This window comes from Gracilinanus agilis, chromosome 4, assembly GCF_016433145.1.
Source record: "Gracilinanus agilis isolate LMUSP501 chromosome 4, AgileGrace, whole genome shotgun sequence".
Taxonomy (NCBI): Eukaryota; Metazoa; Chordata; class Mammalia; order Didelphimorphia; family Didelphidae; genus Gracilinanus; species Gracilinanus agilis.
Window position 1 is genome coordinate 442,325,915 of NC_058133.1, and position 15,099 is coordinate 442,341,013.

The following is a 15,099-nucleotide window of genomic DNA, read 5'->3' on the forward strand; positions in this document are numbered from 1 at the left end:
GGGGCCAGGAAGCAACTTGCCCAGGAGACTCAAGAAGAGACTCAGGAAGCAGCTTACTGAACAGGCTAGAAATAGTTTAGTAGCCTGTCTGAATTTTAGGCCCAACAAGTTGTTTCAGTAATGTCCTACTTTTTGTGACTCTGTGACTCTTTAGTTTTCTTGGCCAAGATCCTGGATTCTTTTGCCATTTCCTTCTCCAGCTCATTTTATAGATGATCAGAATTAAGTGACTTGCCCAGGGCCATACAGCTAGTAAATATCTGTAGCCAGATTTGTGCTCAGGCCTTCCTGACTCCAGGACAAGTACTCTATTTACCAACTGTGCCACCTATCTGCCCATAGGCTTCAATTACCTCATATACTATCATTACATACAAGTCTTCTATTTCCTCTGAATTCATCATTTTCATCCATTACCATCATCTGCTAAGCAATTCCTCAATCCATGGCACCACTTGATTTGCAGTTCTTTTTCCACCAGAAAAAAAATGCTACTGTGAATATTTTGCAACTTTGGGCCTTAATCTCCCTGTCTATAATCTCTTGGGGATATATGTCTAGCAGTGGGATCTCTGGGTCAAAGAAAATGGACAGTTTAATGAATTTTTCATAGGCAGAATTTGAATTTATATCTTTTAACACTCTCTCCACTATGCTCTACTCCCTTTTTCACTATTTCTTCATCTGTCAAATAGAGATAAAAATACTTACCTCACAGGACTATCATTTCATGAGGTTCAAATGAAATAATTTGTTTAACAAATAGTCAATAAAATGTTTATAAATGCTTGTCAAACCTTAGAGGGGTGTGCTCTTATAATTTTTCTCTTTTAACTATCATCTCTGCTTCTCACGTAACGGCTCAAGTTTATCTGATTTATTCTACACATACACACACACACACAAACACACACAAACACAAAATCAATCAATCAATCAATCATTCAATCATTCAATCAAATGTGATAAGTGAAACCCTGAAATGAAAGCAGTAGGATGTGAATGCCTGTAAAAATAAAAATCTAAAGTAGTGTTGATTACATTTCCCTTGACCATTTTCCCTATCTGAATTTTTAGGGGAAATGAGTTGTTGAGGGAAGATCAATTGCTTTGAGGTCAAATTCGTATGATGCCAAAAGCTAAGGAGTTTGACCTTGGTACCTAAAACGCCAAGTGCTCAGGTTTGTTCCTGTGGGGAGTTCAGAGAGAGGAAGGAAAAGAAAAAAAGGGGTTGGCTGAAATTCTGTGATTCTGTGAAAAGACCCTCAAGTATGTTATAGGATTATATTCAAAGTCTTTCCAACTTCTACAACCAGTCTGATCTGGCATGGTCTTTGAGAAACAAAGGTTTCCACCAAACCATGATAAGTTCTTGGAATAGAACATTAACGAAGGCCCTGTATATAATGGGCATTTAATAGCTGGATGTTGAATGGATGATTTTTCTCTAATCATTTTTGGAATTTTTTCACATTTTAAATTGGCACCAATTTCTTGCAGTAACTAGTTTCATATGCTTACTACTTACTGTGTGAAGTCATGCTTCTTTTTATTCTTCCAAACTTAGCACTTTCAAATTTTCAAGCTCAGTCTCCTTTTTCTCAATTACTCACATGCTCAAATGAACTTATGGTCTTTCTTTGGATGTTTCCTCTAATAATACAGATTAAAATCCCATCTATGCCTTCCCATCTTGCTCTCAAGTAGTTCATACTCTTATTAGGAAAAACAACACATATAAAAAAGTTACACAGATATATATATATATATATATACATATATATATATATATATGCACATGGAAAAGTAGATTAAGTATATACAGAGTCATTTCAAGAGAGAGAGAGAGCATGAACTGGAAGGACAGAAAAGGCTACTCTGGATCATGTCCTCCTATGAGCTCATCATATGGGGTCTATACAAAGGTATTAGACCTCAGGACCAGATCCTAAGAAGTCCCTCATTCTAAGTTTCTGGAATTTGTTGAATTAATTTGTCTGTGCTCTTCCTTTCACAATCATTTCTATATGAACTGATCTGTCATCTCTTTCCCATAAGCAATAGCCTATCTTTTTTCTTTGTATAAATGGACTCTGATATTTACAGTGTACTTCCTTTCAACAAGTTCTGACTGCAATCCCTTGCTTCACTCAAAACTCAACTCCAGTGCCTCCTCCTATTGAAAGATGATTTTTGTTCTCTCTCTCGAAATTATTTTATTATATAAATACTTTGTATTTACTTTGTGGTATACATCTATACATTTAGGTACACATATTATTCTCTGTATTATCTCTCTCCCTATCCTTAGAGTATGAGCTCCTACAGAGTAAGAACAGTCTTAATCTTCTATTTATAGCTTCCATGTTTAACATAGTAGTTGACACATAGTAAATGTTTAATAAATGTTTCCTTCCTTCCTTCCTTCCTTCCTTTCTTCCTTCCTTCCTTCCTTCCTTCCTTCCTTCCTTCCTTCCTTCCTTCCTTCCATCTTTTCTTCCTTCCTTCCTTCCTTCCTTCCTTCCTCTATTTTTTCTCTTTCTCCTCCCAAGTAAAATATAAATTCCTTAGAGGCAGAAATGGATTCATTTTTTGTATTTGTAACCCTAATGCCTTCACTCTGCCTTGCACATAGTTGGTGCTTAATATCTATCTATCTATCTATCTATCTATCTATCTATCTATCTATCTATCTATCTATATTTGAATTATCTATACCTTTCCTAGTTTCATAGGTATTAACTATAATATCTCTAATATTGAAATGGCAAAAAAGTTGTGTTACTCTGAAGTATCTTTCCCATAGAGATCATACACTATTGGGCCTGACCTTCAGGACAGGGCATGAGGTTTCATCAGGTGACATGACTGTTCCCTGGGCATGTGGCAATATTTGAGTTCAGCAAGTGGTTTTGTTTTGATTGTTCTCCAAGGAATAACAGCAAGTGATGTGGCTCTAAACTGAATGTTAAGTAGGAAAAAAAATAGCTACAGAGCTACTGGCTTCTTTTCATCTTCAATCTCATTTGTTTTACCTGTTGCCCTGTGAATTTGGCCTCTTGCTGTAAATACCAAGGACAGCAGGCAAATATCAGTCAGTAACCACTAAAGCTCTCCTACATGTGAGAGAGTGGGTGGAATGATGAGCATCAATCAAAGAAGGAGGGGTCATTGTCCTTAATGATGTCAGAAAACCTGTGTGTGAATGCTAACTCTGCTACTTACTCTCCTGTGATTTGGGACAAGTGACTTTTTGTCTTTAGGCTTCAGGTTTCTCATCTGTAAAGGGAGAGATTTGGATTAGGTAATCTCTAGCTCTATATCCTGAAATTGAGAATTCAGTGTTTATTTTGTTGTCCATCAAAGTTAAGGGAATCAATCAATCGACAAGAATTAGATAGAGACACACATGGATCAGATCTGGACTTTAAGAATATTACTTTCATTAAGTTCCATAGTGGGTGCTGACTTGCAATGACAGAGTCAGTTTCTTCACCTGACTATACCAATGAAATCATAAGTCCAGTCTCTATTCCTGTCTCATGCTGTCAGTCAATCAACATTTATTTAGCATTTATAATGTGTCAGACACTGTGCTATGTTGGATAAATAAGGAAGGGCTAAAGGTTAGCCCCTGTTCTGCAGGAGTTCACAATTGATACATATATACAAATAAGCTATACACAGGAAAAAGAGGAAATAATTAACAGAAGGAAAGCACTAGAATTAGGAGGGCTTGGGAAAGACTTCCTGTAGGTGAGATTTTAGATGGGATTTGAAGGAACCTAGGGAAGTCAGAAGGCAGAGATGAAGAAGGAGAGCATTCCAGTTATGTGAAATGACTAGGACAAAGGCATGAAGAGGGGAATTAGAGTGTCATGTATAAGAAATATAAAGAAAGTTAGTATAGTAGATCAGATGATGTAGGAAGAGGAATAGTATATATATGCATATATATATATATATATATATAATGTGGGAAATATAGGTTGAAGAGAAGTTATGAATGTACTTTAAAAGATAAATACAGATCTTGCACTGGGCAAATGAGCAAAAATGACCAAAGAAAGCAACAATCAATATTGAAGAAGCTGTAGAAAGATAAGTTATTATTGGTAAAACTTGAAGTGGTACAACCATTTTGGAAAACAATTGATAATCATGTAAATAAAGTGACTATAATATTCATACTCTAAACTAGAGATTCTACTATTGAATTTATATTCCAAGGGAGCCATTAATAAGAAAAAAGTTCCCCTATATTGCACAGTATTTATAGTAGCACTTTTTTTGTGATAGCTAAAGAATGGAAACAAGATAGATATACATCATTTGTGGAATAGCTAAACAAATTGTGATATATGTTTTTATTAGAATACTAGAAAAGATGTGTATAATGAAGAGTGAAATGAGCAGAACAAAGAAAATAATATACTTAGTAACTACAACAATATAAATGAAAGAACAACAGCATAGCAAAAAATAAAAAATAAATGGAATGAAATTATAAGAATCAGGTTGGATTTGGATGAGGATATTCCCAACCTAAATAAGTGATATAAGAAACAAAAAATAATATTGTTTTACTTAATTAAACATAAATGCTTAGATTTGAACCTGGACCATTAGGGAGACTTTATCATTTATTGGGTAAGGGAGTAACCTGGTTGGATTTATACTTCAGGAGAGTCTTTTTGGCAACATTGAAGGATGGATGGCAAAAGAGAGATTAGAGCTGGGAGACCAATTAGGAGATCTGAGCTAGAGTGGAGGTTGTATGAGTAGAGAGAAGGGAACATTTATGAGATATCATGGAGACAGAATTGGTATCATTTGTAAATAAATTATATGTGAGATAATTGAGAGTAAAGAGTAAAGAATCAATTCAAGGTTGAGAGCCTGGAGAACTGAAAAATGTCTCACAACAGAAATAAAGAAATTTAGAGGCTTGGGAGAGAGGTTGGCAGGAAAGATAATTTCTGTTTTGAAGATGTTCTTTCACATGAAGTAATTAAGAGGGAAAAGGGAAAATGCAAGAGAGTCCAGAATAGAATACTGAGAGATGTTCATATTTCGTGTCTTCACATGGGTAATGTTAATAATAAACAATCAGAGGAAATAGAAATGGCTACTCAAACAGGTGAAAAGAAAGCCATGAGTAATCACAGTGTGGCAGAAAGCCAGCATATTCAGGAGGAAGGTATAGTCAAGGTAGTCAACAGTGTTAAATGTAAAAGCACAAAAAGGATGAGGATAGGTCAACAGATTTGGCAGCTAACAGGGCATTAGTAAATTTGAAGAGGAGTTTCAGTTGAGTGGTGAGATGAGGAGCCAGATTAACTAGAGCAGAGAAATGAGTGAAAAAGAGTGACATTAAGAAACTAAGTAGCCTTCTGTAATCACAGATTTTTGTAATAGTTGGGTATGAAAAGGAGAAGAGAAATAAAGACAATTAATTGAATGAGAGGGTTGGATTAAGATCTTGTGAGGATTTTTTTTTTAGGATGAGAGAGATTTATAATGTTTATGGGCAGCAGGGTAGGATCTAGTAAATTGGGAGAGCTTGAAGATTAGAGAGAAAGACACACAGAGTACTTGTGGGAGTAATCTACTGGAGAATATAGAAAGGGATGGGATCAAGTATTCATGTAGAAGGATTGGCATTGGCAAGAAGAAAGGTCACCTTTTCATCAAAGTCTAGAAAAAAGAAGAAGAGAATGAGGGCTAATGTTATTGACTGTGGGAGGAGAGAAAAGAGAATTCATAGGGCAGTTATCACATGATGAAATAAAAATTATCAATAATCACATGAAAAAGTGTTCTAAATTCCCCTTGATTAGAGAAATGCAATCTTCACAAATACCAACTTATACCTAAAAGATCGGCCAATATGGTAGCAAAGGAAAGTGATAAATGTTGGAGGGGATGTGGCAAAATTGGGACACAAATACACTGCTGGTGGAGTTGTGAATTGGTCCAACCATTCTGGAGGGCAATTTGGAACTATACACAAAGGGCTTTAAAAGACTGTTTGTCCTTTGACACAGCCATACCACTGCTGGGTTTGTACCCCGAAAAGATAATAAGGAAAAGGAAATGTACAAAAATATTTATAGCCTCACTCTCTGTAGTGGCAAAAAATTAGAAAATGAGGTGGTGTTCATCTATTGGGGAATGGCTGAACAAATTGTGGTATCTAATGGTTATGGAAAACTATTGTACTGAAAGGAATAATGAACTAGAGGAATTCCATGTGGACTGGAACAACCTCTAGGAATTGATGCAGAGAGAAAGGAGCAGAACCAGGAGAACAATGTACACAGAGACTGATACATTATGGCACAACTGAATGTAATAGACTTTTCTACCAGCAGCAACTCAATGACCCAGGACAATCCAGAGGAACTTATGAGAAAGAATGCTATCCATATACAGAGAAATAATTGTGGGAGTAGAAACAAAGAAGAAAAACATATGATTGATCACATGGTTCAATGGCGATATGATTATATGATTAGAGTTTTAATGTTAAAAGATTACTGCAAATATGAATATCATGGAAATATGTTTTGAACAATGATACATGAATAACTCAGTAGAATTTTTTTGTCAGCTCCAGGAAGGGGAAGTCAAAGGGAGTGGTGGAAATCATAAATCATGTAACCATGGAAAAATATTTTGAATAAAAAAAGGAAAGAAAATTTATAGTGAATTGTCTTTCTCTGTAAGGCAAGGTTTTGAGCTAAGAGAAAAGACAGAAGGTAATCTAAAGGAGACTGGAGGAGAGATTTGCAAGAGTGTTGTAGTTAGATGTACAGAAAATCATCAAGGGGAAGAAAAGGATCCTTGTGCGATAAGATTACATACATTTGTAATGGACTCTCTTGGTCCAGTGGATCACATGTGATCCACTAGAAATGGTCAGGAAAGAGACCCATTTCCAAACATGATCCATGGAATGGCATCAGTCACTCTTGATTTCCTCTTTCTCTTTTTGGCAGTGGGAATAATCAAAGGTTAGATTTTGACAAGGTTTCAGCATCATTTGGTTTGAGGATTTTTTCTAATTGTTGAGAATTTCAAATGATGCCACCAATGACAGCTGTCAAGATACAGGTATGCAGCGGATGAATGATATTGAGAAAAAGTCAGATCACTTTAGGAACAGAGGTTTAGGGCAGGAATAAAGATCTCTTCCTTAATTGACATCGTTACATCATCCATCACCCAAAGGCAACAGGTAGGCATGGGAAGATGGTCACTTCTTTTCATTTCTTTCATTTCCTTTCATTAATTTCTGCAGTTCAAAACTCACCCAGTGGCAATAAGGGAGTGTGTGTGTGTGTGTGTGTGTGTGTGTGTGTGTGTAAAGTTTTTTTTTTTTTTTAATAAAGCATTCTCAATTGGCATTTCAGATTAGTGATACTATCACTTCCGCTCAAGCCAGAGATTTGCATTGTTACTTTACCTTTTGGGCTGGCAGACAGGTATCCACTTTTTTTCCATGTTTTCTTTCGCCTTATGATTCGGCATTGTTTTTTTTTTTCCTCCTAGGAACTATTGACTCTGAGCGACAAAGGTGGTTCACTGTGGACTGTGAAGTTTTATGACAGTTTCATCAATACCTTAAAGTATGACTGATTGATGGTTTCTCTTCTTCTCATTCCCATCTTCAAAAGATATTTTTTTCCATTACCGAATTTTTTCCCTGCCTGTGTCCAGGCATTTGCTGGCAGTCTTATGCCTTTCGCTTGTTAACAACTTTAATGCTCACCCTTGGATTTTTTTTTTATTCCATTCCCCATTTAGTCCATTCTCATGCCACCTCTTACTTTTTTCCTTGGTCTTTCTAAATCTAGAATGCTAAAACGATCTTCTTGCTCCACTCTAGTTTATTTATGTTAGGGGATGAGTCTTGCCACAATGATGGCATTCTTGGTGTAGTTTTATTCCTAATGCAATTTACAGGTTGAGATTCATTGAGAAAAAACTTCAGGGGCCTGTCATGTTGAAGGCCTCATTGATCTTGTCTGTGTTAGACTGACAAGTTACTTGAGTACCTCAAGGAGCTCTGCTTTCATCAGTGTGGTTGTTCCCTTTATGGAAGCAGATTGAATTCCCTTAATGCTTTAGTAGATGAGTTTTAGGAGTTGCTGTGGCTGAAAAACTTGTTGCTTTTTGGCCAACTTTTAAACTAAATTCTCTGAAATGTATTGGGCTGTTTCCCTGAAACCAATTCATTAGAGTACCCAAATTCTAAGCCATTTCCAGTTTGACAGTTTCATCTAAACTTGTACTCTGCTAAGATAGCCTTTGTAAAATCAGTCATCTCCACACCACCCTGAAGGATAGGAAGAGGATTGTCATGATGACTTTCTGATAGTAGCACAGCACTATAGTTAGCCATATATTCTTATTATCTCATAGATCCAGGCCTATATTCTAACTAACTCCTCTGAGTCTATTACTCTTTTCACTTGGAAAGCACTCCCTGTGCAGCTATTATTGCTAAGAGATGGTTTGAGAATGTGCAGGCTGACTCATTCATGTACAAACTTCTGCGTGATGTGGCAAGGGAATGAGTCCAAAAAAAAATAAGACTTCAACAACAAAAACTCTTGAAGAATCAAACAATTTATTAAATGACTATTAAATATCAGGCTTTATGCTAATACTGAGGATATGAAGACAAGAATTGAAAAGTCCTTGCCTCAAGGAACTTCTATTCCATTTTATCTGAACTTGTAGGTGCCTATTTCAATGCTACTTCAATTTCCATCACTCATGAAAAAGTGCATGCAATCCAATTGTTGGAAGATGAGAAGGAGGAGAGGGGAATAAGTAGTAGGAGGAGAAGAGACCACTACATCTGGTATTTAAAGACCAATATAACTGCAACTTAAAAATCTAGACTGATTGCATATTACTCTTCCTCATAAATTCTATATTTAACTCAACTGGACTAGTTACTGTTCCCTGTATGGGGTATTTCATCTCCTATTTATATGCCTGTAATGCTCTCCCTCACCTCCTGTCTTCTAACTCTGGAATACCCAGCCCCTTTCAAGATTCAGTTCAGTAACCACCTCTACATGAGACCTTTTCCGATTTTTTTCTTGGTCCTCTCCCAATTCCCCCATGTTACTTAGTTTATATTTGTTATTTGTGTACAAATGTGTACCTGTATTCTTTTGGGGGGGATGACTTGAACTCAGGTCTTTTTTCTCTTTTTGATATTTCATCCACCCTCCCAATTACATGCAAAACAAATTTTAACTATTTTTTGAGTCCTGAATTCTTTCCCTGAAAATCATGAATCATGTAACCATGAATTTAGAAAATATTCAAAATAAATGAAAAAAAGACTTCAAAATAATAAGATTTTGGCAGCTTTTCACAAGTCATTTATAACTGGACTTCATCAAATATGTGGCTGTTGCTGCTGCTCTTGATAATGATGATGATGAGCAGCTTAGCATGATGAAGAGAGGACCAAGCTTGAGAAAGGAAGACCTAGATAATATTATACTACCTGCCCTGCAAGTTATAATGTTTCATGACCCATTATATAAATTGTAAAAGATGAAATTTAATTGTAATAAATCCAAATTATTGCCCTTCAATACCAATGTCACCTTTACAAAGGCAGTATCAGGAGTTATGGCTAGTTTGTTTGTCTGAAAAAGATCCTTTATTATTGCTGTTGTTGACTTCCAGTTCTATATGAATCAACAGTGTGATGTCAGACAAGAAAGTCAAATTGCTTTAGGTTCAAATCTATGGTAAGTCAGTGTAAAGACAATGAGTCAGGAGAGTCAGCCATTTCTGAGCAAGAGCATGAAGATCGATGTTGCTAGACTGTGGAGTATGAAAAGGGGAATTTGGAATAAGAATACTAGAAAGTTAGGGGATAGGTCAGACTGTGGAGGGTTTTAAATTGCCAATGATATAATATTTACTCCTTTTAGCTAACAAGGAGCTAATGTAGTTTATTGAGTAGAGGATTTCACATGATCAGATTTGTACTTTAGGAAAATCATTTTAGAAGCTAAATGAAAGATGGAATAAATAGATGAGAAGAGACTTGAGGCAGGAAACCAATTAGAATTCGTTTGCAATAGTCCAGGCTAGAGGTCATGGATGAGGTCCTACACAGGGTGGTGGCTTTGTGGGTTGAGAAAAGAAGACATATGTGACAAGACTTGGCAACAGACTAGCTATATGGAGTGAATGGAATACAGGAGTTGAGGATGACACAGAGATTATGCTACTTTTGGCAGCAACAGGAAAATCTGGGAGAGAGAAAAGTTTGGAGGTAATAGTAACTTGTCCTATTTTGACTTTGTTAGGTTTTGAACATCTAATCCAAAAGGACATTCATGATACAAGACTAGAACTCAAGAGTGTCCAGGACTGGATATAAAAGACCTAATAATCATCTTCCTAGATAAGATAATTGAATCTACGTGAACAGATGAGATCACCAACTGAGACAAGATTAGAGTGTCTAGAGAAGAAAATGGAATCTTAAAAATGAAGTATTGAAAGGAACCTCAAAAATGATCTAGTACAAAGGTTCTTAACCTGGAGTCTGTAAATTTAAAAAAAAGTATGATATTTTAATATAATTGATGTCCTTTGAAATCACATATATTTCATTTTATGCATTTCAAAACATTATCCTGAGTAGTTTCTACTTCCCCAGATTGATAAAGAGATCCATGACACAAAAAATTTAAGGATCCTTGATCCATCCAAGATACCTCAAACCATTTAGAGAAATAAGCCAGAAAAACATATCAAGTTTTCCATCACTTAATGCAGAAATTTCTAAAATGTGGATATGCCTTATTTTTTGAAAGGAAACAGAACTCTCTAGTACTACAAAGTGTGTGCATGCATACACATGTATATGTGTAGTGAAGCAATAGCCAAAATTATTTGATATCTTTTGTTACAGTTCTCAAAGCAACATATGTACCTTTTTCAATAAAAATTTGAAATTAAACAAAAACAAAATTATTGTGTTATATCTATTTCCACTGACAAAAATGCATTACAGCAATAACTTAATATAGCAGTATATGCAAATAAATTTAAATTTAAATCCATTTGTACTCAATTCTTGACCTGAGAGCAAAGTGCCATTGTTACAATCAGTTAGTATAGGCTCATAATATACATGTATTGTTGCATAGCTTTTTCTTTTTGAATGTGAACTATGTGATCTTAAAATGAAATAATCTTTATGGAGAAGATAATACCTGATGTGTTTCTCAGTGTCATTTATTATGGTCAATTATAATAACTAAGTTGCCAAAAAATCTTTCAATTTTTTCTAAATCAAAATGTCAAGAATAGTCATATATAATTATTTAAAAATTCCCCATAAACAAATTTAAATTGAATTGCCTTATATTATCTCCAATTTTAAAAAATGAAATAATATCCTTTTTCAATGTGTCAACATATAACTGGTTTGAAGGAAAAATTCACATGGTTAAACTGAAAGGAATACTCTACAAAGCAATTAGAGGCAGTTTAAGTCATAGAAATACAGAGATACAGAATAAAAAGTCACTGCTGAAGCTCCTTATTCCATACTGAACCATCAGTGACCACCCCTGAAATGACACAAGTCACTCTCATTTGGGCTATTTGGGACCATGCCACCCAGGCTATTAATTTCCTCCTTCTCTGACTTCTTTTCAACTCTTTCTCTGAGAACTATAATTAAATCAACCCTATCATTGCCTCTAGAAAGGTCATGCCAGTGATCTGCTCTGCAATTTCAATGACCATCTCTGTGACTTCCCACACCATAACTTCCTTCTCTGATCATCACTCCCTTAATGTGTTGTCTATTCTATTAGGATATAATCTTTTTTTTAAAATAATATAATCTTAATGGTATAGACTACTTTGTTTTTGTATAAATGTCTTAGTAGAGTACCTGGTGTGAAGAGAGAATCAAACTCTCTTTATCTATCAATCAGCAACTTTTAAGTTAATCAATCAAAAACTTAAGTACCCCTACTTAGTAGTTTACCAATCACTAAGTATGAGAGTTCACAAGTTACTTGCTAGAGTGAGTGACATCTCCAGAGGCCACTACCTTCCCCCTGGGCAGTGCTAGGCAAATTGAAAGACTGGATTGGTTCTGTAAAGTGGGGGAGCAACAGGAAGCAATATGGAGAAAACCGCTTTAAAAAGGCCAGCTTGAGGATTCAGTCATTCTCCTTGCATGGGTGAGGCAGACTGGAGGAGGAGACTCTTCCCTGGACCCTACATTGGCTTACAGTGGTGAGTGGAGTGATTCCTTCCTTGGTTCTTCGTTGAGGAGACCCTCTCTGCTCCTTGGTGATTAGGTGGGACACTCCCTTCAAAGTGAGTTCTGGTGACATTCTTGGTGGTTTTAGTCTCTTGTGCACTGAAGGTTCTCAGTGGATTCTTCAGGGTCTCTTGGCTCTTTGGATTTCAGCTTCCTAATTAGGACTTTGGATTTTGGTGAGATTTACTATCACATTTGCATATATGGCCTGAAGACTTTAGGGTTAAACTTAAGGTATTAGTAGCTAGGCAGTACTTTCTGTCTCTTTATCTACATTTTTTTCCACTTTCACTCTTTCTACCCCTTTGTAAATAAATCTGCTAAAAGTCATTTTGATTTAAGCAGTAATATTTTTAAATTGGCGACCACAATGTTACTTTAGAATTCTTATATTTAGCATAAAACCTAAATTTAAATTCTTACACTGGCACAGTGAGAACGTAAAAAAATTTTTCATTGAAATTAATAAGTACTGTTACTGATAGAGGAAAAGCCATTGTATTTGCTTTGTATACATAATCCATATGAATAAATTATAAAGCCTTATAAATTGAAGTGATATCTTGAAAGTGAATGAAATGAAAAATACATTGGGAAAACAAAACTTTTTCCTGAGAAATTAGATGTTTTTCATTAGCCAGAACAAACTTTTTTTTTAAAGTCCATGACTTCAAATAGTTACCTTCATCACTATAGAACTGCTAATTGTAAAAAGCCTCATTCTATAAAATAGATGCTGATGTTACCTATAACTATTGTTATTGTAGAACTACTGATTACAAATATGGAGGTGAAAATTAATATTCAATAATAAAGATATATTTAATAAAGTTTTATTGGTAATAAACTAACATTAAAAAAACTGGAGTGAAAAGGTTCTAAACTAACTCAGTCACGCTCATGGTGAGAGAGAGAGAGAGAGAGAGAGAGAGAGAGAGAGAGAGAGAGAGAGAGAGAGAGAGAAGGAGGAGCTCCAGAACTTATAAAAACAATAATGTGACCACAAAAATGTGGAGGCACAGGAGAGATTAAAGGGAATTTGGTGAAATACTAAGGGATTTATGGGGGATGAAGTCCAAGGTTCAAAATCTCCATTTATACACAAGACAGATTTGAATGATCCTATTTGTAGATAATGTTGTGTGATGAAGGACTGTCTATATATCTGATGACCTTTGTGATCAATGAATTGAGAGACTGGTCTTCATATTTTGTCTTGCATTTAATAAATTTTAATTAGAAATATTCATTTAACAATGCATGAAGCAAGTATGATATGTCTCTCTACAGACCCCCATTACATATATACACACACAACACAACACATACATGCATGTGCACACTTTATTGTTGGAGCACCTTAAAGGTTTTTAAATTTACAAATATATTCACAACAATGTCATATCAAGATAAATGTTCAGTATAATTGGTGGACTTTTTAAAAAATGAAAATGACCCATGAATCACAGATTTTGTGCTGAAAAAGAGTTTAGGGATGACATAGTCTCTTTTTTTCACTTTATAGATAAATAAATTGAGATATAGAGATCTTAAATGATTTGCCTAGGGTCCTAAAGTTAGTAAGTGTTTGAGGTGAGATTTGTACTCAGGAGTTCCTAATTAAGTTCAATTACTTCACTGGATATTCTTGTCAAGTCAGTGAAATATTTACTCATAATGAATGAATATTGTTTCATCTTTAAAAATTAGACACATCTCATAGAAGAAATGAGATGATGGAGTGTAGGCAGCTCAGCTAAACTCTATCAATATTCCCCTCAAAACAATTTTTAAAAAATGCTTCAAATTTATTCTGAAATGACAGAGCCAAAAAGAGTCAAGGTGAGACATTTTTCAAGCCCAAGGTAACTTTGGAGGTGAGTAGGAGAGGTTTGTGACAAGGGATTGAGGCAGCCTGAAGCACATACGTTATCAATACCAGTAACATGTCTTAGAGTGGCTATGACAGTAGCACCAGCAGCCCCAGGAACTTTTAGTTCAGCGATGATAAGGGAGTAAGACAACTGAACAGAAAGGGATTAAAGGGGATCCTTTGCTAATTCTGGCCACAAGACCCTGTTCTAATTAATGCCTATAAACAGTTCTCAGGGCAAAGTAGGGCAAAGAGGAGCACTAGTGTTTGCAATCATGGATATGGAGACATTTTCATAGTTTCAGGATAGAGAACAGTGCTTGTGGTTGTTCTCAAGGAAATGGGGTTCTTAGTCACAGTTCCAAGGCAGAAAGAAGCACTAGCACTTTTAGCTACAAGCAATCAGAGAACCTGGTCATAGTTCCAGGACCAAGAGCAGTGTTGGAATTTTTGGCTCTAGGAGATCCAGGAACTTTCCCAAGTAAAGACAAGATCACAGACCAGGAGAGCAGTGACAACACTTCTCCAAGAATCATACCACTTTGGAATTATCAAAAATTTAGGTGCCCCCAAAGCTAACTTTGAAAACAGTCACAAAAAACCTTGAACCTTAGGACAGTGTCTCTTCCACTTAGGGAGCAAAGTCCAACTTTGGAAAAAAGCTAAGAGTCAAGAAATAGGTTTGGGAAATGAGCAAAAAACAACAATAGAAGAACCTGACCACAAAAATCTACTATGATGGCAGGAAAGATCAAGCCATAAACTCAGAAGAAAGCATCAGTGTCAAAACAGATACAAAGTCTTAAAGGAAAAAGTGGATTGAGAAGTTCCGGGTTAAGATGGCGGCAGAGTAAGAAGCAGCTCTTAACCTCTCCTGACCGCAACACACAAAACT